Source organism: Papio anubis, unplaced genomic scaffold (genome assembly GCF_008728515.1).
Source record: "Papio anubis isolate 15944 unplaced genomic scaffold, Panubis1.0 scaffold209, whole genome shotgun sequence".
NCBI classification, from domain to species: domain Eukaryota; kingdom Metazoa; phylum Chordata; class Mammalia; order Primates; family Cercopithecidae; genus Papio; species Papio anubis.
In genome coordinates this window covers 107,117-131,845 of record NW_022162121.1, presented here as the reverse complement: position 1 = coordinate 131,845, position 24,729 = coordinate 107,117, and the positions used below count along the sequence as shown (strand labels likewise).

Genomic DNA, 24,729 nt, shown 5'->3' with positions numbered 1-24,729 from the left:
GTTTATGTAGTGTGATGCCATTTGGAGAAATTATTTTTCATTTGTCTATCTGGGACAAAGTCTGGATAGAAGCCGGACTGTTCACAGTGATCTCAAGGGGTAGGATCAATAGGGGGCCTTACCGCTTCTACTTTTATTTAGAAATGTTTGCTTTTTTGGGGAAAAAAAAATGTCTATATTACCTTTGCAATTAAAAAAAAAAAAAAAAAACGTGGCTGGGCGCAGTGCCTCATGCCTGTAATCCCAGCTCTTTGGGAGGCCAACGCGGGCAGATCACTTGAGATTAGGAGTTTGAGACCAACCTGGCCAACATGACAAAACCCTGTCTCTACTAAAAATACAAAAATTAGCCAGATGTGGTGGCGTATGGCTGTAATCCCAGCTATTCTGGAGGCTGAGGCATGAGAATCACTTGAACCCCGGAGGTGGAGGTTGCAGTGAGCTGAGATTGTGCCACTGCACTCCAGCCTGGGCAACAGAGTGAGTCTCTGTCTCAAAAAGCCCTAGTATAGAGCAGGGATCAGCACACTACAGCCCATGGACCAAATCCTGCTCACAGCCTATTTTTGTATGTTCAAGAATAGAGTTATAAAAAAATACGCAGAATATACAACAGAGTCCATATGTGGCCCACAGTGCCTAAAACATTTACTTTCTGGCCCATTACAGAAGAAGTTCGCCAATCCCTGCTCTACAGGAAAGGGCAAGGGTGGTTGTGAGTAGTAATTTAGAGCCTGAACTCTTTCTTGCTATAACTGGGAGGGTCTGTGCTTCCTTTCCCCATACCCCATTTCCTCTTCCTGCAGGAGTTAAGTATGACATTGACCTGCCCAACAAGAAGATCTGCATTGAATCTGAGCACAGCGTGGACACTCTGCTTGCAACCCTGAAGAAAACAGGAAAGACTGTTTCCTACCTTGGCCTCGAGTAGTAGGGACCTGGTCCCCACAGCCCACAGGATGGACCAAAGCGGGCAGGTGAGTAATGCCCCATCACTTGCTGAACAAACCTGCTGCTCACACCTCTCATCAGAGCTAACACCTTGGCCTTTTTGAGAGCTTGAGTGGAGCAGAAGAGCCCCCTGGGTTCTTTTCAATCCACTGTCTACCTTCTTTGAAGTGGTTACAAATATTTTATTATTGTCTAATGCAAATCACAAGTTCAGGGAATTCTTACAGCCCCTGTGAGTGGACAGAGCACTGTAAAGTCTCCCAGAGTCCTCTTTTGGACTTGGGGGTTGCAGTTCATGGATAGCCGGGTTTAAGTTTACAGTCTGTGACCCTAAGCAGTGCATTTTGGCTCCTTTGTTCGTCTGTTTGAGACGGTGTTTCATGTGGCCCAGGCTGGAGGGTAGTAACTCTTCATAGGTGTGATCATAGTGCACTATAGCCTTTAACTCCGGGGCTCAAGTGATCCTCCTGCCTCAGCCTTCTAAGTAGCTGGAGCTGTAGGCACATATCACCACACGTGGCTCTGGCTTTGATAAACTGTCTCATCAGAGTTGACACTTATGCCTTGGGCCTTATTCTCCTGTGCCCTGACCAAGTGAGTTAATTCAGACTGTGCCGCCCTCTCTACTTGAAACTGTTAGCTTCCTGAGCATGCCCTCTGTCCAGACTGGTACAAAAACAATAGCATGTTTGAGCTAGATGTTCCCTTCACTTTTATGTAATCCAGTGAGGCAGTAAGGGGCACTGTGCCACCAGTCTTCACTCTGGAACCAGGCAGACCTTACTCATTGATCCAGCCAGTCTCAGCAGGGCACTTCTGGCTGCCATTGCCCATGTAGCACATTTGACTCGTGAATTACAATGATCACCACATCTCTGATGTGGTTTGGTGCCCTGACTGTGACTGAGAAAAATGAGGCCAAGAGAGGGGAAGCGATTCAACCAAAGTCCCACCCAGGTGAGTGGCAGAGGCAGGAAGAAAGTCAGATATCCTGAATCGGGGTTCTGTAACTGTTACTGGTGGCATTGTCCCTGTGAATGGGCCCATGGAGACCCCGCAGACAGAGGCCAGCCACAGCTGACTGGTAGGTCCTCTTTAAGGATAGCCTCCTTCCCAAAGGCGTACATTTGGAACCTGAGCCATGGCAGTGTTCCGTGTATGTGGTAACATCACATGCAAGTCACAAGATGTCAGATGCATCTGTTTTCATCATGCACTTTCCATCCATAGATAGAATGCATATTCAGGAATGAGCCCAGGATGAATAACGAGGAATCTGGGATTCTGATTCCAACTCTGTCCTCATTTCACACTGACTTTGGGGACTTTTTACATTACAGAGATTTGGTCTTCCCATCGGTAAAATGGGGCTAACACCTCCAACCTGCTTTCCTGCCTTGTGGGGAATGGTGTGCAATCTCTCCACATATGAAGGCTTATCCTCTAGGGAAGTAAAACATCAGCTGTTTCCAGCATGTTGAAGAACAGTGTTTCTTACATCATTCCTCTACCCCTAGGGTTTCGTAGGGAGGGTGAGTGGATGGGGCTCTGGACCCTCCATAGCTCCCAAACAGCCCTGTGTCATATTGGGCTTCCTGTAAGATTGTATTTTATGAAAATGCTCTGTAACAAGAAGGAATGGAGGGAGAGAAGAAAAAAAAAACTCTTCCTGAACTAGCTATATACATGGGGGAGCCCTAATGCACACATTTTGGATTAGAAACTCCAGGCCTGGGCATATGAATTTTTTTAACTAAAAAAGTAATGTCTGTTGGATGTAAACCATGTGTAGCTTAATGTGTTTTTCTCATAGAAAACATGTTTTCTCATGTTATTTTATTGAGATGAAATTCACAAGACATAATAATTAACTATGTTAACCCATTTATGCTGAATATTGCAAAGTTTTTTATGTGAAAAATCAAACCTTGGTGATGACCTTGAGCAGTAGGATATAAATAACTCCCACAAGCTTAGCATTCCAATAATGGAACACTAGGCATAAATGGGCTAAAGTCTATCATTTAGTGGCATTTGTTGCATTCACAATGTATGACCACCACCTCTCTCTAGTTTCAAAACTTTTTCATCATGTCAGAAACACACCCTATATCCATTAAGAAGTCACTCCCCACTACCCATTTCTCCATCCCCTGGCAGCCACTAATTTGCTTTCTACTACTCTGGATTTGCCTACCCTGGACAGATCATATAAAAGGAATTACATTATATGTGACCTTTTTGTGTCTGCCTTTTTCCATGTAGCATAATGTTTTCAAGATTCATTCAGGTCATATCACGTATCTGTAAATCATTCCTTCCTATGGCTTAGTAATTTTCATGGCACTTTTTATTTATTTTAGATTTTTTATGATAGGAAGTTTCAAACACATGTAAGTAGAGTGATAGAATGAATCCCCAAGTACCCATCACCCAGATCCAACAATTTGTTTATTTCACCAAGGCCTGTTATTTTTTGATAAAAGCACTCTGTGACAAGAAGGAATGAAGGGAGACAAGGAAAAAAACTCTTCCGGAGCTATCTATATCCATGTGGGGGAGCCCTAATGCACACATCTTGAATTAGAAACTCCACTGTCCTCATTGTTTCATCTGGGTAACGAAACACCCAGATTATTTTGAAGCAAATTCTAGACATCATGCCCACTCCCTCCTGCCCAGATTGTTTTGAAGCAACTTCTAGACATCATACAATCTTATCTGTACATATTTCAGTAACCATGTATTGTATGGAAAGGCTCCTGGAAATTCAGATGCACAGTACTCTGTAAGAATCACCCAAATAAGCCAGCTTTAGTCCACGTGCTCAGGCAACATGTCTTTGAAGTCTGCTCTAAGAGGCTCCTCAGTGACCCACTTGAAGCCAGGCTTGGGAACCTCAAAGATAGAGTGTTTATTGGTTTTGAAGTCACCTTAATCATCTGACTCTTGGCAGATTTATTTGCTCATGCTTTTGTTCATTGCCTTTCCAACATAAACTGTAACAGGACAGGGAGTGCTGTTGACTGAGTATCCTGGCAGCCCTGGAAATTCCCCAGAAGAGGGCTTTGGCAGTGATTGGCTTAGCAAGGTTAATGCGTTCCAGCCAACCTGAGTATAACAGGTTCATGGGAGTATAACAGACTTCATGGGAGCAGTGTGCAGGTCTGGACATTGGGGTTCTAGTCCTGCCCCTGCATCTGCACCCTAGGTTTTCCACCTCACCCCTGCCTCTTTGTGCATTTATTGCCTTTGCAATATTGCTATGTCCACAGCAGATGGCGCCTTTGTTCCACCTAACTTTCCGTCTTTCCTAGGATGCTGATCCTCCTCCCCTGGCTTCCAGACAGACCTGGGACTTGGCAGTCATGCTGGGCAATGGTGTTCCTGTGGAGACCCTCAGTTGTCCTATTCCTTCCTAGCTTCCCCGCAATAAAATCAAGCTGCTTTTGTTGGAGATGTTGTCTTGCCTAGTCTTGGTGTTGCTTGCTCACATGTAGGTGGTTACGCTTACTCGGGTTGGAGTTTTGAGAGTTCCCACCTGGGAGTCAGACACCCTGTAGATTCTGATTCTTTGCTGTGTGATCTTTAGCAAATCACTTCCCCTCTCTGGGCCTCATTTTTTCCTCACCTATAAAGTAAAGGCATTGACCCAGAACAGTGATCCCCTTTCTTTTCACCGGTTTCGTAGATTTCATATTTTGAAAAACTTTTGTCTATCAGGTGAATTGCACAAAAGGTTATCAAATGTTAAGGAAAGTGGAATAGTGGGAAGAGGCTGTGGAGACAAACTGCCTGGGATAGAGTTCAAGCTCCAGTACCTCCCAGCTGGGCCACTTAACCTCTCAGTGTCCACAGACATAAAATGTGATGATAGCATCTACTGCAAATGGTGGTTGTGGGGAGTAAATGAAGTGATACGTGTAAATCAATTAGAGCAGTGATTGCTGGTTAAAAATCACTCAGAAAATATTAGTGATTCATTTTTGGCTTTTTGTTTGTTTTGAGATGGGATTTCTCTCTGTCACCCAGGCTGGAGTGCAGTGGTGCAATCAGGGCTCACTGCAGCTTTGACCTCCCGGGCTCAAGCAATACTCCCACTCTTGCCTCCCAAGTAGCTGGGACTACAGGCACATGTCATCATGCCCAGTTCACCTTTTTTTTTTTTTTTTTAGTTTTTTTCTAGAAATGGGGTCTTGCTATGTTGCCCAGGTTGATCTTGAACTCCTGAGCTCAAGCAATCCTCCTGCCTTGGCCTCCCAAAGTGCCTTGAACTCCTGCCCTCAGGTGATACACCCTCCTCAGCCTCCCGTAGTGCTGGGATTATGGGTATGAACCACTGCACCTGGCTGCCACTCATTTTTAAAATATTTCATTAGTCAAAAATCTGTCACAATGGCAATTTGAATTCCAGTCAGGCTGAGTGAGGTTGAAACTAGTCAGGTTGGAGTGCAGTAGCATGATCATAGCTCCCTGTAACCTCTAACTTCTGGGGTCAAGCAATCCTCCTGCTACAGCCTCCTGAGTAGATCTTATATACTCTTAAAAATTATTGAGGATCTTGGCCGGGTGCAGTGGCTCACACCTGTAATCCTAGCACTTTGGGAGACTGAGGCGGGTGGATCACTTGAGGTCAAGAGTTTGGGACCAGCCTGGCCAATATGGTGAAACCCCGTCTCTACTAAAAATACAAAAATTAGTCGGGCGTGGTGGCACATGCCTGTAATCCCATGTACTCTGGAGGCTGAGGCAGGAGAATCACTTGAACCCAGGGGGCGGAGGTTGCAGTGAACTGATATTGCATCACTTCACTCCAGCCTGGGCGAAAGAGTGAAACTCTGTCTCAAAAAAAAAATTAAAAATTTATCAAACAGTTTTGGTTTTCTACATTAGAAATTACAACAGGAATTTTTAAAACAAAAATACCCAGGCATACATCCCATTAGCCATTGGGACTAGATGAAGTCACTGCAGTCATTTAGACTCTGGAAAACTTTACCATACAATTGTTAAGGAGGAAAAGGCATCTTACAGAAGCTTTTAAATTTAACCTCATGTGCCTTCTGAAAGGCTTTTGGGGGTCACATGTTGAGAATCACCACTTCAACCATTTATTGGGCACTTACTGGGGACCCAGGGCTGCTGGAGACTGGAATAAGACGGCTCTGCACTTGAGCAGCTCAGACATGGGACCAGCCACCTCATCTATCTCATGGGCGGTTTCCTCATCTGCGCAATGCATAATGCCTGCACCTCGGGGAACTTAGTAACCAGAAATAACACTTTATTTCAACTCTAGACTGATTGCAAGCATAATTTCCATCCCATTATGAAAGTACTAAACAAATCTCAGGGCCATTTCTGCCTTTGTGGCCCCTGGGGTTCAGGGACTCCTTCCCAGCCCACAAGGTAAATGTGTTTCTTGACCACCAGATGGCAGTGTCTCCTGGACTTGACCATCCACAGAGAAGTTTAAGACAGTTTCTTTTTAAAGAAAAGTTTCTCTGGGCTCTGAGAGAACAAACTTGATTTTTTCCATTTTCAGTTGCCCTGGAGGTCTGGTGCAGACTGGCTGGCCCATTGGGAACGCCCAAGAGTTGAGACACTGGTGCTTCTTAGAATGAGTGCTTCTCAGAGGGGTTCATTTCCTTTGAGTTCTCTCTACACCACCACCCCCAGCTGAAATCCAAGTTTCTAGCTGAGGCACTTGGCTCTGTTCTTCCAAGGCCACAGAGGCATTAGGGAAGCTCCCACACCTGCCAGCAGCCCAGCTGGCTGTCCACGGAATGAATGAATCACACAGCGGAGCTCAGGCTTCTGCAGGAGTGGGGGTGGGGAGCAGATGTGTCCACATATTTCTCTGGGGCTTCCCCGAGCACTTGGCCCTAGCCCACCCTTCTAGGCTTTCTCACTCCTCACTGCAGCCAGCCAGCCCGCTTCTCAGGTGCCTTGCTTTTGTTCATGCTGCCCCCTGTAAGTAGAATGATCTCTACTAGCCTCCCTTGTCCCCATATACAAATTCCTTTCCCTCCCTTACATACCACAGCCTCCATGAAACCTCTCCACAGCTGGAAGTAATTTATTTCTCCTCTTGGCCCTCAAAGCATTTATCTCTCAAACTTCGGTGTTGTGGCAAAGCTTTCTGTCCACGTATCTTTCCTGGCCTCGAGCCCAAGCATCTGTTCCCTCTGCACCCAGAGCAAGTACTTAGGGAATATTTGATGAGTCATGGCTACCATTTGGGGGATGCCTATTTAGTGTGTCATGCCCTTGCATTGATCTCATCCCATCCTTACCTAGATTCCATAAGAGAGCGAGCTAAGGCAGACCCTCACACGTGGTAGGTGCTCAGTAGGTGTTGGCCCAGGTAATTTGACGGAGGAAGAGATTGTCTCTTCTAATCCTTCTAGCAGGTTTCTATTTTTGTCAAAGATCCCTGGTTGTGAGTACAGCCTCCCCTAGGGTGTTCCCAGTAACCAACCCTTGTTTCTGGGCTTGATGGGGTGAAGCTCCCACCAACTTTGCTTTGTTGACCTACCCATTTGCCTGGTGACCAGAGCCTTGGCTTGTCCAGTACCCACGTTACCATGACTGGAGAGAAACTACTCTGGCCCTCAGTATGGGGTGAAGCCTGGGGGCTGTATTTGGGGGAGGCTCCCTTCCTCACATAGGTGTGAGCCACAGGGGGAGCTCTGGCCTGGCCTGGCTCCCCCTCAGCATGCTGAGTGAGCTTGAGCAAGTCTTTTGAATTTTGAAGTGGTGTGTGTGTGTGTATGTGTGTGTGTGTGTGTGTGTGTGTGTGTATGTGTGTGTGTGTGTGTGTGTGTGTGTGTGTGTGTCGTCGTTTTTCTTTTTCTGAGACAGGATCTCTGTTACTCAGGCTGGAGTGCAGTGGCACACTCTCCGCTCACTGCAACCTCCATCTCCCAGGCTCAAGCAATCCTCCCACCTTAGCCTCCCAAGTAACTGGGACCACAGGCACACACCACCATGCCCAACTAATTTTTACATATATATTTTTTTAGAGACAAGGTTTCACCATGTTGCCAGGCTGGTCTCGAACTCCTGGGCTCAAGCAATCTGCCCGCCTCAGCCTCCCAAAGTGTTGGGATTACAGGCATGAGCCACCACACCCAGCTGAAGTTTTTTTTAACTGCTTTTTTGAGGTATAATTTCATTCAATAAACTGCACATATTTAAAGTGTAAACTTTTTTTGCTATCTCCTACCTAAGGAATAAAGTGTATAATTAAGATACATATATATCTAACACATACACATACATACACACACACTCATGAAACCATCACCACAATCAAGATAGTGACCATATTAATCACCTAAAAAGTTTCCTGGCACCTCTTGGTAATCCCTCCCACCCTCTCCTTGCCCCCAAGTAACCACTGATCTGCTTACTGTCACTATTGATTAGTTTGCATTTTCTAGAGTTATATAAATGCAATCACACAGTATGTTCTCATTTTTGTCTAGCTTTTTCATTCAGCATAATTATTTTGAAATGATATCTTTTTATCACTGAGTAGTAGGTATTCCACTGAATGAATATACCAGAAGGTGTGATTCATTCCTCTGTTGAAGGACATTTGTTTCCAGTTTTTTTTTAACTGCTTTTGTGCTATCAAGGTTTCCAAGGGTCCCACAGGGCACAAGGGAAAGTCTCAGTGAGCTGGCCTCTTCCAACCCAACACACCCAAACTCAAACCAGAGCAGCTCAACTCATAATTTTATTTGTATCTTTTAATTTATTTTTATTGTTTAGAGATGGAGCCTTGCTGTGTGGCCCAGGCTGGAATGCAGCAGTGCAATTACGGCTCACTGCAGCCTTGAACTCCTGGGTTCAAGTGATCATCCCATGTTGGCCTCCCAAAGTGCTGGGATTACAGACATGAGCCACTGTGCCTGCCCCAACTCACAATTTTATTTACTGGGCTTCCGCCTACAGCCCCAGTGGTACTAAGCCATGTTCTGGACTTCAGCAGATCCAGCTTTAAATTTCTTCACCACTTAAAAACTGTGTGACCTTGGGAAAGTTCCTGATTCTTTTGTGCAACTCAGTTTCCTATTCTGGAAAACGGGGGTCATAACTACTCTGACCATTGTGAGAATTAAAGATCTTCATGTGCCTCATTCTTGATAATGGCATTCCACACATAAAACTTTCTGTCTGGCCAAAAAGTTTCACAATTATACGACTTGAAGTTTGAAAACTGAAGTCTGAAAAATTTCAGATCTAGATTATTTCAACTTCGACAGATTATGAAAAGTAAAATGGAACCTCAAGATTGTGCCGTGTGGGAGGTGAATGGTTGTTCAGGTCACCGCCCTCTCCATGACATTCGCCTTTAATTAGTGCCAGTCTCTAAAAGACTCAAGTCTGTAATTTCTTGGGAGTGTCCATCGGAGCTTCTTTTAGATTTCCATGGCTTTGAGGGCTGTGGCCGCTTAGTTTAAGAAGACAAGTTTTCTAATCTGCTTCCTCAGAGAAGGAAAGTCTTCATGTCCTTAGGTAAATCTCATGACTACTGACTAGGGCCTTGCAATAAAATCAAAGCCTCTAAAAATAAGGATGTTACCTCCCATTGGTCTGTTTGTCATGGGCTCCAAGGATCTTAATCCTTTTAGAATCATAAATCCCTTGATGCCTAGAAGTAAGCTGTATCTTGGATAAGAATGCTGGCTCTGCAGATAAACAGACTGTTTACCAGATGTGTAAGCTTGAGCAAATAGTTTAACTGTCCAGGACAAATGAGCTGGGCACGGTGGTAAGTGCCTCTAGTCTCAGCTGCTTGGGAGGCTGAGGCAGGAGGATCACTTGAGCCCAGGAGGTCATAGCTGCAGTGAACTACGATCACGCCACTGCATTCCAGCCTGTGTGACAGAACAAGACACCATCTCTGAAAAATAAATAAATAGAACTGTCCAGGACCTCCGTTTTCACACCTGTAAGGTGAGAGTAATACCTTCTTAGGGTGAAGTGAGAGGACACGTGTACATAGAAGGAGCTCAGTTTTGCTGTTGTTATTATCATTGTAGGATCTTAGGAACAGATGTCCACATGCCCTCCTTCTGATGGGTGGTCCATGAGCCCTCCTTCACCTGCACGGCAGCCCTGCCCCTGAAAGGGAGCACTGTGAGCTGCTGGCTCTGCTCTGGACAGCTCTGCCAAGGGAAGTTCTGATGTTGAACCCACCCTTATCTATATCCCTGGCAGTTCTCTGGACTGGAACTGGGTTTGTCTTGATATGTGGGGCATCAGCCTAGCCCTTCCCTGTGGTTATTCCTCAGAAGCAGGTCTTTCCTTTGTCCTCCCTACTACTCCCTTTCTGCTCCACCTCCCAAGGCAGATCCCAAATTCCCTCCTCAGCCATTCCTTGGAGAAAGAGTTTTGAATGAGCATGACCGCCTGGTCACTAGTCCCTTTGTTGATGCCTTTTTGAGAGTAGAAGCTGAGAAAACATGGAAAAGCCAAACCATTCTGGGCCTCCGCTGATCCTCTGCCAACTCACAGGGTTCCTGACTCCTAAGGAGAGAGCTTACTGGGGGAAGTTACTGAAGGATGGCTGGAGGTGAAAGGTTAAGGCTGGGAGCACAGCCTGGAATCACACAGAAGGAACCCAGGTGGGCTACTCCCTCTGTTCTTATCTGGGGAATGTGGCTCTGGATAGTACCTACATTGGAAATAACGCATATAAAGCACCCAGCATGGTAGGGGCTCATCGAAGCCTGGCTTCTCTGTTGTGTTTTTGTTTTGAGACAGGGTCCCACCCTGTCACCCAGGCTGGAGTACAGTGGTGTGATCATGGCTCACTCATTACATGCTTGACCTCCTGGGCTCAAGTGATCTTCCTATCTCAACCTCCCAAATAGCTGGGACCATAGGTGCATGCCATCACACCTAGCTAATTTTAAAATTTGTTTATAGATATGGAGTCTTACTTATGTTATCTAGGCTGGTCTCAGACTCCTGGGCTCAAGCAATCCTCCCACCTCAGCTTCTCAAAGTGCTAGGATTACAGGCGTCAGCCACCGCACCTGGCCTGGCTTCTCCATTTTACACCTTTGAAAACGTGTCCCTGGATCTTACAACTTTGTAAAAGGACTGAGCCTGCTAGGTCAGCCTACTTCCAACATCAAGCCTGGCCCCTACACTTTCCTCAGACCCCTTCCAGAGTCCAATTTCGTGACAACCCTCACTGAAGCACTGGTTTGTGGGTATATGACTTCTTTTTTTACCAAAACAGAAGCTGTGCTTCTCCCTGTGTTCCTAGTAATTAGAGAGGCCACTAAAGCTGTTGAGATGGCAAGGAGGGCTGGAGGTGGAAGGTTAAGGCTAGAAGCACAGCCCAGAGTCTCCAAAAGCTCAAATTCACCACACCCCACCACCCACCACCCTGAGAGCTGAGAAATTCCCCTACTGCCATCTCAAGCCTCTGCCTCTGCCTCAGACCAAACCTCCAGAGATGTCAGGGGCCTTGGATATTCTAAAGTGTTAGAACTGGACAGTCCTTTTGAAATCAAAAGTCCTACTGCCTCATTTTTTGTTGTTATTAATGCAAATACCTACTATGATATTACAGGATAACTGTAAAAAACTAAAATAATTTTATTTATGTGACACCCTCCCCCATAGTCTCCATATGACAAAGAAAATTCTCTCTTACAGTTTGGAGTATATCCTTTTTAGGCTTCTGTAAATATATACAATACAAGTAAAGCTAAATGGTGATATATGGTAGTGTTTCATATAACTCAGGTTCCAGAGTTAGACTAACACCATATTTTATTGACAAGTTATGTAAACCATCTAGCCCATTGTTTCCCTAACAGTAAATTGAGGATAATAGCATTGACCTCATAGGGTGGTTCTCAGAATTAAATGAGATAATCCACAGAAATCGTTTTGCACAGAGGGTGGCACACTGTAAGCACTCAATAAGTGCTAACTAACCATTTTATTAGTATTTATGGTTTATTACCTGCTTCTTTCACTAACTGAATAGTTAATGGACGCATTTTCATATCAAGTTTTATTTTCATTTCAGAGCGACATTGATCTCCTTTTCTTAACAAAATAACTTTTAATAATTTTTTTTTTTTTTTTTTTTTTTGGTAGCGATAAGGGGTCTCTCACCATGTTGCCCAGGCCAGTCTTGAGCTCCTGGGCTCAGGCAATCCTCCCACCGTGTCCTCCCAAAGTGCTGAGATTACAGGTGTGAGCCACTGCACCCAGCAAATTTTATTTTGGAATAATTTTAGATTTATAGAAAACTTGGAAAGATAGTACAGAGAGTTTCCATATATCCTTCACTTAGCTTCCTGTGATGTTAATGTCTTACATAACTATGACACATTTGTCAAAACTAAGATCTAATTGGTACATTGGTACCAAAGCTCCGTGGCACATTGTTTTTTGAGATGGAGTCTCACTCTGTTGCCCAGCCAGGCTGGGGTGCAGTACAGTGATCATGGCCCACTGCAACCTCTGCCTCCCAGGTTCAAGCAATTCTCCTGCCTCAGCCTGCCTGGCTAATTTTTTTTTTTTTTTTTTTTTTTTTGAGACTGGGTCTTGCTTTGTCGCCAGGCTGGAGTGCAGTGGTGCCATCTCGGCTCACTACAACCTCCGCCCCCCGGGTTCAGGCTATTCTCCTGCCTCAGCCTCCCGAGTAGATGGGATTATAGGCACGCACCACCACGCTCAGCTGATTTTTGTATTTTTAGTAGAGACAAGGTTTCACCATGTTGGTCAGGATGGTCTTGGTCTCCTGACCTCGTGATCCGCTCACTTCGGCCTCCCAAAGTGCTGGGATTACAGGCGTGAGCCACCGCGCCCGACCTAATTTTTGAATTTTTAGTAGAGATGGGGCTTTGCCATGTTTGCCAGGCTTGTCTCAAACTCCTGACCTCAGGTGATCCGCCCATCTCGGCCTCCCAAAGTGCTGGGATGACAGGTATGAGCCACTGTTTGGCTGGTACAGTGTTAACTGGACTCCAGATGTTATTTGGATTTCACCAGCTTTCTCATAAGTGCTCTCTTTCTGGACACAGATCCAATCCAGTGTACCACATTGCCTTTAGTCATCAGGTCTCCTTCATCTCCTCTGATCTTTAAGAGTTTAGCAATCATTTCTTGTTTTTCATGACTTTAATGGTTGTGAAGACTATTGGCCAAGTATGATATAGCCTGTCCCTCTCATTTGGTTTGTCTGGGATTTTTCTCATGATTAAACTGCGGTTGGGGGAAGAATATACACAGAGGTAAAGTCTCCATCTTATTTCATTATCTCAGGGGGTGCATAGATATTGACATGATCTATTACTGATGATGTTCGGGTTCCTGGCAAACTCCTGGCCGTGAGGTTCCTGGAAAACTCTCAAAGATCAGAGAAGATTAAGAAGACCTGATGACTAAACCTGATGTGGTACACTGGATTGGATCTGTGTCCAGAAAGTTACGATTTTGACCTTCTCATTCTCTATTCTCAGGAAGTAAGTCCAGCCACATTCAAGGGTGCATATGGAAATAAACTCCACTCCCTGAAGGGACAAATATGTTGTCTGGAATTCTAAGATTTGTCCCTTCTTGCCCATTTAAGTGACTGGAAAGTATTTATTGGCTAAAAAAAATACTGATTTTCATGGCTGGAAAGCATTCCACTGTGCGAATGCACCTTAATTTGTTTAGCTAAGTTATACAGAGTGGTGCATGCATATAGTTCACCGGCACTACACGTCAGTTCCAACCTCTTTCCTGTGTGCTTTCCCACATGTGAGGCTGGAAGGCCAAGCCCCACGTGAACCTAACTTCCTGGTAGTTACGTTTCTCATTGAAAATTAGGTTTCATTGGCCGGGTGCGGTGACTGACGCCTGTAATCCTAGCACTTTGGGAGGCCGAGGAGGGTGGATTGCTTGAGTTCAGGAGTTCGAGACCAGCCTGGGCAACATGGTGAAACCCATCTCTACTAAAATACGAAAAATTAGCTGGGCATGGGGGCATGAGCCTGTAATCCCAGCTACTTGGGAGGCTGAGACAGGAGAATCACTTGAACCCAGGAGACAGAGGTTGCAGCGAGCCGAGATCGTGCCACTGCACTCCAGCCTGGCATGCAGAGCGGAACTCCATCTCAAAAAAAAAAAAAAAAAAAAAAAAATTAGGTTTCATTGATTAGGTTCACTCCTGCTCCATTTGGAAGGTGGAAATCAGGAAGAGCCATTGTCCCACAGATTTTGGCTATTCCCGCCCAGCATGGAGACATTGGGTTATTTGGCAGCAGTGTTCCTGTGTCTAGTCACTAGTTTCATAGGTGTTGAGAGGCACTGGTGGCTGTGGCTTCCTGACCCCTTGGATCATAGCCATGGCAGTACATACTTTAACTTCATAGTCCAGCAGCCACCCTCTGCTTCCCTGCCCTCCTGATGGGGCAATGTGGCTCCCCCTCTGGTAGCCAGTTCACCTGCACTGTTCTGAGAGTCATAATGCTGGAAGCTCAGCCTCAGCCCCTTCCTCCAGCCCTTCCAATCCTTTTGTAAGCACCTGATGAAGTCCCTTTCTGAGCTCGGGTGGTGGCTGTGCCCCACAACTGAACTCAGATGGATAGAATGATCTATTAATAGGTTGTTTCCAGAACTTATTAAAGTGTATATTGTCTGGTATCAGGTAACTCAGTATTTCCTAGGAATAAAATCCTACAAGTGGAACTGTTAGAGTCCTTTCACTGTGCATATGGCTAAAGTGAAGCAACAAAGAAGTGCAGGTACTTGTCTGAGTTCACATAGGGAAATGGGAGCAGCTTGGGGTGCTCTTTCCATTAATTCAGGCTGCTTTGTCATGGTCATTGAACACCCCGGGCCTGGAGTTTTTCAGGTGAAAAGGAGCAACTCACATCTATTCAAATAACTTGTGACAGAGACTGCCAATTTTCTATTCAAAAGTCTTTTGGCCAGGCACAGTGGCTCATGCCTGTAATCCTAGCACTTTGGGAAGCTGAGGTGGGCAGATCACCTGAGGTTGGGAGTTCGAGACCAGCCTGACCAACATGGAGAAACCCCGTCTCTACTAAAAATACAAAATTAGCTGGGTGTGGTGGTGCATGCCTATAATCCCCGCTACTTGGGAGGTGAGGCAGGAGAATTGCTTGAACCTGGGAGGCGGAAGTTGTGGTGAACCGTGATTGCGCCATTGCACTCCAGCCTGGGCAACAAGAGCGAGACTCCATCTCAAAAAAAAAAAAAAAAAGCCTTTCATCCCCTTTTCCTTAGTAATAGAACCCAATTTATGGCTGGGCACGTTGCAACCTAAAATAAAGATGACATTCCCTAGGTTCCTTTGCCGCTAAGTGTGACATATAACTAAGTTCTGGCTAATTGAGATGCAAGGAAATTCCAGAAAGACTCTTTAAAATGAGCTGATGCAATTAGAAGGCCCTCACCATTCTTTATTCTTCCTCCTGCCTGAAAGAAGGATGTAATCTAGTAGACATATCGGGCCATGATGTCACTTTCCTTAGCGCTTGAAGCCATGAGCTAAGGATAGTACCTGAGTCTCCAAAGATTATTATTATTATTAATTTATTATTATTAGAGGTGGGGGTCTCACTCTGTTGTCCAGGCCAAAGTGCAGTGCCTCAAACTCTTGGGCTCAAGCGATCCTCCTGCCTCAGCCTTTAGGGTAGCTGAGACTACAGGCATGCACCATGGTGCTTAGCTAGAAGATGATGGATTCTATACATGAGCCTTAAACTGTCTATTTCCAGACTTTGTTTCTATGTGAGAATGAAATAACCTTCATTTTTGTTACAGCTACTGTTATTTTGAGCTTACTGGTATATACATACAGCTGAAACTAACACTAACTGATACATAAGCTTGTGCTTCCCTGATTTCTTCTGCCCACCCGCCATATGCTTGCTTTCATTTGCCCATAATACCAAGATATGCAGGCCTAAAGTCAAGACTGGGATCTGCAGCAGTTGCTCTCACAAGGTCCTGGTTTTTTTTTTTTTTGGTCTGTGGGGGTGTGGGGGTGTGTGTGTGCGATCTTGAGCCACTCTAACCCTCTGGGTCTCAGTTTCCACAACTTTAAAAGGAAAGGGTTAGGCTGGACATGATGGCTGATACCTGTAATCCCAACACTTTGCAAGGCCAAGGCAGAAGGATTGCTTGAGGCCAGGAGTTCAAGATCAGCCTGGGCAACATAGTGGGACCCCCCCCAACTCTAAAAAAATTTTTTAAATTAGCCAGGTGGTAGCACTTGCCTGTAGTCCTAGCTACTCAGGAGGCTGAGGTGAGAGGATTGCTTGAACCCAGGAGATTGAGGCTGCAGGAAGCTATGATCGCACCACTGCACTCAGCCTGGGTGACAGGGTGAGATCTTTTCTTAATAACAATAACAATAATAATAATAAAACAAATAAAAAGAAGGGGTTGGTCTACATGAAAGATTGGCACACAACAGCCTCCTGGCCAAATCAAGCCACCATCTGTTTTTGTAAATAAAATTTTATTGAAACACAGTCATACTCATTTATGTATTATCTATGGCTGCTTCCACACTGTAACAGCTGAGTTGGAGAATGGCAGCGAAGACCATATGGCCCACTTAGCCTAGAATGTTTACTATTTTGCCCTTTTCAGAAGAAAATTGTCTATCCATTGTTGTGGGAAGTCAGGGAGCCTGAACGGAGAGATCGGCTGAAGCTACAGCAGAAGAACATAAATTATGAAGATTTAATGGGCATTTATCAGTTCCCAAAATTAATACTTTTATAATTTCTTACGCCTGTCTTTATTGCAATCTCTGAACATAAGTTTTGAAGATTTCGTGGACATTTATCACTTCCCCAATCAATACTCTCATAATGTCTTATGCCTGTCTTTAATCTCTTAATCCTGTCATCTTCGTAAGCTGAGAATGTACGTCACCTCAGGACCCTGTGATGATTGCGTTAACTGTACAAATTGTTTGTAAAACATGTGTGTTTGAACAATATGAAATCAGTGCACCCTGAAAAAGAACAGAATAACAGTGATTTTCAGGGAACAAGGGAGATAACCATAAGGTCTGACTGCCTGCAGGGTCGGGCAGAATAGAGCCATATTTTTCTTCTCACAGAAAGCCTACAGACGGATGTGCGAGTAGAAGAAATATGGCTGAATTCTTTCCCCAGCAAGGAATATTAATAATTAATAGCCCTGGGGAAGGAATGCATTCCTAGGGGGAGGTCTATGAACAGCTGCTCTGGGAGTGTCTGTCTTATGCGGTTGAGATAAGGACTGAAATATGCTCTGGTCTCCTGCAGTGCCCTTAGGCTTCCTAGGATTGGGAAATTCTAGCCTGGTGAATTCTAGTCAGACCGGTTGTCTGCTCTCAAACCCTGTTTCCTGTTAAGATGTTTATCAAGACAATGTGTGCACAGCAGGACACAGACCCTCATCAATAATTCTAATTTTGCCCTTGCCTTGTGATCTTTTATTGCCCTTTGAAGCACGTGATCCTTGTGACCTACTCCTTGTTTGTACATCCCCTCCCCTTCTAAAATCTCTAATAAAAACTTGCTGGTTTTGCGGCTCGGGGTCGCCGTCACAGTCCTACCAATATGTGATGGCACCCCCAGAGGCCCAGCTGTAAAATTTCTCTCTTTGTACTCTTTTTATTTCTCAGACCGGCCGACCCTTAGAGAAAATAGAAAAAACCTATGTTGAAATATTGGGGGCTGGTTCCCCCAGTAATCCATGGTCTAGATCAGTGATTTCAAACTGTTCTACAGAGACCTAAGGTTCTGTGAATGTACCTCAGGGAAAAGGGAGGAACTGAGAGTGGGGCTCCAACCCCTGGCATCTTCCTACCAAGACTACACATCTTATTTGTCAAAATTAACTAGTTGAGGCCAGGCATGGTGGCCCACGCCTGTAATCCCAGCACTTTGGGAGGCCAAGGCGGCAGATCACCTGAGGTCAAGAGTTCAAGACCAGCCTGGCCAACATGATGAAACCCCGTCTCTACTAAAAATACAAAAATTAGCCAGATGTGGTGGCATGCGCCTGTAATCCCAGCTACTCCAGAGGCTGAGACAGGAGAATAACTTGAACCCGGGAGGGCAGAGGATGCAGTGAGCCAAGATCGCACCACTGCACTCTGGCCTGGGCAACAAAGAGTGAAACTCCATCTCAAAAAAAAAAAAAAAAAAGAAATTACCTAGCTGCATTTTATTTAAACATTTTATTATGGAAGTTTCCAAAAATATCTGAAAGTAAAGTGAATAATATCATGAACCCCATACACTCATCTCCCAGCTTCAAGAATTACCAACTCATAGCCGGTTTTGGTGCATCTTCCACTGCCTGCCTCCATCCCCCACAGGGTTATTCTGAAACAAACACCAGCATCATTTCATTTTATTATTGTACTTCTTTTTTCTTTTCTTTTCTTTTTTTTTGAGATGGAGTCTCGCTCTGTTGCTCATACTGGAGTGCAGTGGTGTGATCTTGGCTCACTGCAACCTCTGCCTCCCAGGTTCAAGCAATTCTCCTGCCTCAACCTCCTGAGTAGCTGGGGCTACTGGTGTGCACCACCACACCTGGTTAATTTTTGTATTATTGTATTTCTTCTAAGAGATAGGATTAAAGAAAACAAAAAAACTAAAAAACTATTCATCATGACACCTAAAAGTTAATACAAATCTCTTAATATCATAAAATATCCAAGTGTTCAAATTTCCTCTATTGTTATTTATTTATTCTTTTCTTAAGCCCTTGGTTTGTTCAAATCAGAATGCAAACAAAGTCCATACATTGCCTTTGGTGGATATTTCTTAAGTCTTTTAGTCTGTAGCAACCCTACTCCTGCCCTTTTTTGTTTTTCTCCTTGCAAATTATCTGTTGAGGAAGTTGGGTCTTCTGTGCAGGAGGGTCTTCTGTAATTCTAGATTTTACTGAGTGCACCCCATAGTGCAATGTGTTCCTCACTCCCCTGAAGTTCCTGTAAAATGGTGGTTAGGTTTATGCTTCATCAGAACCACCTTTGATTTTTGCCAACAATCTTTCATAGATAGTGCTGTGAAATCCTTTTATATCACATCAGGCAGCACATAACATCTGCTTGTCTTTCTGTGTGTAATATCAAGATGGATGGATGGATTCAGATGTTGTCAGCCTAGTCCATCCATTATAAACTCCCCGTCAGCTTTCAACTCATGGTTTTAGCAGACATTGATGATTATTATTGCACCCATTATTTTTTTAATCACAAAAGTCATACATGTAGGCCGAGCATGGTGGCTCACACCTTTAATCCCAGCACTTTGGGAGGCTGAGATGGGTGGATCACTTGAGGCCAGGAGTTCGAGACCAGCCTGGTCAACATGGTGAAACCCCATCTCTACTAAAAATACAAATATTAGCTGGGTGTAGTGGCACACGCCTGTAATCCCAGCTACTCGAGAGGCTGAGGCACAAGGATCTCTTGAACCTGAGAGGGAGAGGCTGCAGTGAGCCAAGACTGTGCCATTGCACTCCAGCCTGGGTGACACAGCAAGCCTCTGTCTCAAAAAAAAAAAAAAAAAAAAAAAAAAAAAAAAAAAAAAAATTTAAAAAAAAAAAAAAAACACCTAAATATCCATCCAAAGGAGACTGAAAAGATAAAAGCAGTAATTATATCACACTATATTTATACATCAGGCAATATAGCAGTCAGAATCTAAAATCTAAATATATCATTTATCATTTAGGGGAGGCATACATATGTGTTAAAAGTACAAAAATATGTATAGGAATGATAAACTCCAAACGTAAGTTATTGTTTACTTCTTTTTGTATGGGAGAATGAGGAATAGGACTGGGTTTCAATTATATATATAATTCAATTATATATATATATACACAATTCAGTTATATATATATACACACACACATTTTGTTTATTAACAGAGAGAGGTCTGTCTGAACTATTTATTGCAAAATGTTAAGATTTGTCAAAGGCAGGAGGTATTAACTTTGTTCTCTCTATAGTTTCTTTGTATGTTTAAAATATTTTATAATTTTTTAAAAAAGGACTTGATATATAAACATGGAAAATATTGCTAACTCAAAAGGATGCATAATAAAAAATACATTCTCTTCATCTCAGACCCGTGGTCCTCGTCCTCAGAGACACTGATTATTACCCATTTCATATGCATCTTTTGGGAATTGTCTATGCAAATGAAAGACTTAATACCCAAAAGAGCTGCTTCTCTCAGAAGAACCACTTTAAAACATTTTTTATTTTTTGGGACTTGCTTCATTGCCTAGGTGCAGTGATATGATCATAGCTCACTGCAGCCTCAAACTCCTGGGCTCAAGTGATCCTCCCATCTCAGCCTCCTGTGTATATGGGACTACATGTACATACCATGCCCAGCTAATTCAGAAAAACCATGAGCCATCTTTACACACATGGACATCTGACTGCACCCACCCATGTGGGAGGCAGCCTATAAACTGAGGCCTTCCATTTGGAGAGTCCACTTTGTGAGCTTTTATTTTGGAGACTCACTGGAAACCAGTCTTTGTTTTCCCTGTCAATGGACCTGAAGCTATCTGGTTAGTCTTTTCTTTTCTTGTTTAAGATGGAGTCTCGTTCTGTCACTCAGGCTGGAGTGCAGTGGTGCGATCTCGGCTCACTGCAATCTCCACCTCCTGGGTTCAAGCCTCCCAAACAGCTGGGATTACAGGTGCCTGCCACCATGCTTGGCTAATTTTTGTATTTTTGTATTTTTATTTTTATTTTTTTAGTAGAGACGGGGTTTCACCATGTTAGCCAGACTGGTCTCAAACTCCTGACCGCAGGTGATCTGCCCACCTCGGCCTCTCAAAGTACTAGGATTATAAGCATGAGCCACCACGTCCGGCCTGGTTAGTCTTTTCTGATTGGTGATCTCATAGGCCTCGTCTGTTAAACTAGTGTCAGCTTTGAGGAGTGGCTGCTTATCTCTTCAAGTTTCCTCTCCAGAAGGAAGGGTTACTGGGATCAATTTTCGTATGCCAAACAATCTGTATTTAAGTCAGACCACCCCAAACATATCCTCAAAGTTTGGTGAAAATCAGCCCAGCCATTTTCTTATGATGGAGTACATAAATAGACAAGTCATAAATGTCATTTTATTATATGGACAAATCCCCCCTGCTCCCCTGCTCTGACCTTTGGGGGTGGGGGAAAGAGAGAGAAAATAACTTAAAAAATGAGAGTATACTCAGTTCACTGTTCTGTACTTGCCTTTTCCCCCTGCTTTTTACTGCACCTTGAGATAGTTTCATGTTTCATATCAGTTCATATGGTTTTGCCCTTGTATTTAAAGTACAAATACCGGCCGGATGCGGTGGCTCACACCCATAATCCCAGCACTTTGGGAGGCCGAGGCAGGTGGATCATGAGGTCAGGAGTTCGAGACCATCCTGGCCAACATGGTGAAACCCCATGTCAACTAAAAATACAAAAATTAGCCGGGCGTGGCGGCGGGCACCTGTAATCCCAGCTACTCAGGAGGCTGAGGCAGGAGAATCGCTTGAACCCGGGAGGCAGAGGTTGCAGTGAGTCGAGATCGCACCATTGCACTCCAGCCCGGGCAACAGAGTGAGACTCTGTCTCAAAAATAAATAAATAAATAAAAATAAATAAATAAAGTACAAATACTGGTTCAGTTTTATTTGTGAATATATTGGCTTATTAACATGGGCTAAAATTAGTAATAATAATCTACCTATTCTTTCTAAAGTAACGTGTTGACTTCTGTTAAGTATAGGGTGACCAACTCATTCCTTTGCCTGGAATTTTCTGTTTTAGTACTTAAAGTCCTATATCCCAGGAAACCCTTCAGTTCTAAGCAAACTGGGATATTTGGTCACCATATTTAAGTTCCAAATAAACATTAGACAAGTTTGAACAGGAGGTGGTAAATTTTAACAAAACAAGTAGTAATCTTGGTCTTTGCCCTAAAATGGAACTGTTAACCAAATACTGTCCATATAAAGTAAAGATTTTCTCTGAACTTGTGCTATTATTGTTGGGAGGTGCCTCATGCTTTTAGGTGGCAGAATAGTATTCCATTGTATGACTTCACCATAATCTTATTAAATCTGTTCCTTACTGATGGACTTTTCGTGTCTTTCCAGTGTTGTGCTACAATAAACAAGTCTGACATAAATGTCTTTATTCATCTGTTCTGTAAACTGGCAAATTCTGCGTAACAATTTGTTTTGAAAATAAGGTCTTCCTGCTAAAAACAAAACTCAAAAAGCCACAGGATTAAAGAGTCTTTCATCTTGGGCCTTCTGTGAGTCTCCTTTTCTTCAGGTGACTGACTGGGCTTCGTATGGGTGTAAAATGGGTTGGGAGCCAAGGCCCTGGGAACAAAGCCCAGGCAAAGAGGAGAGGCTTCCTGGGGTGTATGGGGGAGAAAAACAGTCCACTGCTGTGGTTTCCAGCATGGAGGGGGTTGTTTATCAAGGTGCTGGAAGAGGAGTTGGCCAGACTTTGAGAGGTCCAGTGTTGGCCAGGAGCAGTACTAAGAGACTGGAACCATTCAGCTGTGTTCTAAAAGGAGGAGGGAAAGGAAGGAAAAACAAGTCAAGACACACACTGGGTGGCTGCCGGCTGGCCAGGGCTCTTGGTACAATAAGTCTGGTGCCAGGCAGTGGGGCTCAGCCAGCTCTCCCTGGGGAACCCCCCCCAGACGGGTTTAGATCATTTCTGCAGTGGCTTCTTGGGGCTATTAGAAATGGATTTTTACAGAAACGGAGATAATGCAGTACTTTTCCAGAGGGATGGCTACCTGGGCCAGAAGGGTGATTTTCCAGCCATGTTGTCTCTCCTGTGTGTATGAATACATCCTTTATCCATCAAAGAGGTGGCAGTATCATTTGCCAAACTGTTTCGTGCAGAATGCTATTAGTGAAACATGAGGTCCCAAAGCCAAAAATGTTTGAAAAATGCCAGGCCCATCAAAATCAAGCAAAATAGTTTACCATGGAAATTTGTAGATCCTTCAACATACTAATACTGTACTTGAGACTTTTCAAGAAGGAGATAAAGTATGCACCTGTTTCCCAAATTTTTAGTCCTGGAACAGCTTTTTCTCCCCCACAGAACACATAGTCACATCTTTGCTAATGTTGTCTGCTAATTCTAACCTATAGGAAAAGGAAGAAGCCAATAGGCCTGACCCAAAAACCTCCAAGAATCAGAGGCAAAGAAGGCTATGGAATCTGGCCAGTGAGCCATCTTGGACACTGCCATGTCCTGCACAAAAGCATGATGCACATCTGTCATAATATAAAATAATTGACTTTTGGCCAGGCGCGGTGGCTCACACCTGTTATCCCAGCACTTTGGGAGGCCGAGGCTGGTGAATCACTTGAGGTCAGGAGTTTGAGACCAGCCTAGCCAGTATGGCCAAACCCCATCTCTACTAAAAATACAAAAAAATTAGCTGGGCATGGTGGCGGGCATCAATAGTCCCAGCTACTCAGAGGCTACGGTGGGAGAATGGCTTGAACCTGGGAGGTGGAGGTTGCAGTGAGCCGAGATTGTGCCACTGGACTCCAGCCTGGGCAATAGAGCGAGACTCTGTCTTAAAAATAAATAAATAATTGGCTTTCATGAGCAGGAAGGATTCTCCAGAAATTGAGTTAGAAGCAGCTATATGCTGGTCAGAACAGTCTAGCAAAGACGGCAAGGAGAGCTGGGGCTTGCCTGCATCTCTGCATTTCACACCTCTGCTTGAGACTCAGCATCACCCTAGGCCCCAGTGATCTCCAAGGGCCCCTGTGTGTCAGGTTCAGTGCACACAGTACCTATGGGGGAGATGCCCTGGTGCTGGGTTCTGAGGAGGCCTGCGAAGATCACTTCATCCAATCAGCATCCCCACTGCGTCACTCTGTATCTGATCGCATCTTTGCCGATGTGTTTGTGTTAAAATGCAGAGCCATCTGGGAAGAACCATTGTCAGAGTCCTTGGTAGCATCTTTCCCCTGAGATTTGGGTAGAAAGAGGTAGGTTTTGTGTTTGTTGAAGATAAAATGTCCTGTACTAGAGACTGTATTTGCAAGTCTTTCCCATCCTTGAGTCATTGCACAAAGCTGGTACCTTGTATCTAGGATTGCTTCCCTGGAAATGGATTGGAAAATAAAATGTTAAAAAGTCAGAGAGAACGTGAGTTCTAGTCCACTCTAACTCTTATTTGCTGGTTGACATTAGAAAGTCCTTTTGCATATATGCATACATATATACATACATCAAAACATCATGTTGTATACCATAAATATGTTCAGTTTTTATTTGTCAGTTTTAAAACAAGAAAGTTCTTTCCCCTCTCTGACTTCATGTTCTTCCTCTGTGAAATGAAGGGGTCAGACTATTTCAGTTATTGGCCAACTTTTTTATTAGAAGAAGCCTTCTGTCAAGCAAAGTCTTAAGGAGTATCTCAAATAAAACAGATAAAAGTAGTCTCTGACCAAAATGTTTTTAAGGAAATGTTGTGTCATTACTGTATAACAGGATATGTTTACTATACAAATTGGGACAGAGATTGCTTTTAGAAGCAAGGAGGTAGTTGTGATTGGGACAGGGCACACAGAGGGCTTGTGGGGTGGCTGCAAAATGTTATTTTTTGACCTTAGTGGTTTCCTTGACCTGAGTGGTTTTCCTTAGGGTTATTCAGTAAGCTATTTTTATATTTATATTATGAATGCATTATAAAATCAATTACTGAGAACACCAATGTGTCA

General features: G+C 44.0%; 1 long non-coding RNA gene across 1 annotated transcript; it reads left to right on the top strand.

Moving 5' to 3' along the window:
* The first annotated feature begins 697 nt into the window (after positions 1 to 697).
* Positions 698 to 4,408, top strand: LOC116272805. Its single transcript, XR_004181366.1, has 2 exons — positions 698 to 977; positions 4,269 to 4,408. It is a non-coding gene; the product is annotated as an uncharacterized LOC116272805 (long non-coding RNA).
* The last annotated feature ends 20,321 nt before the right edge of the window (positions 4,409 to 24,729 follow it).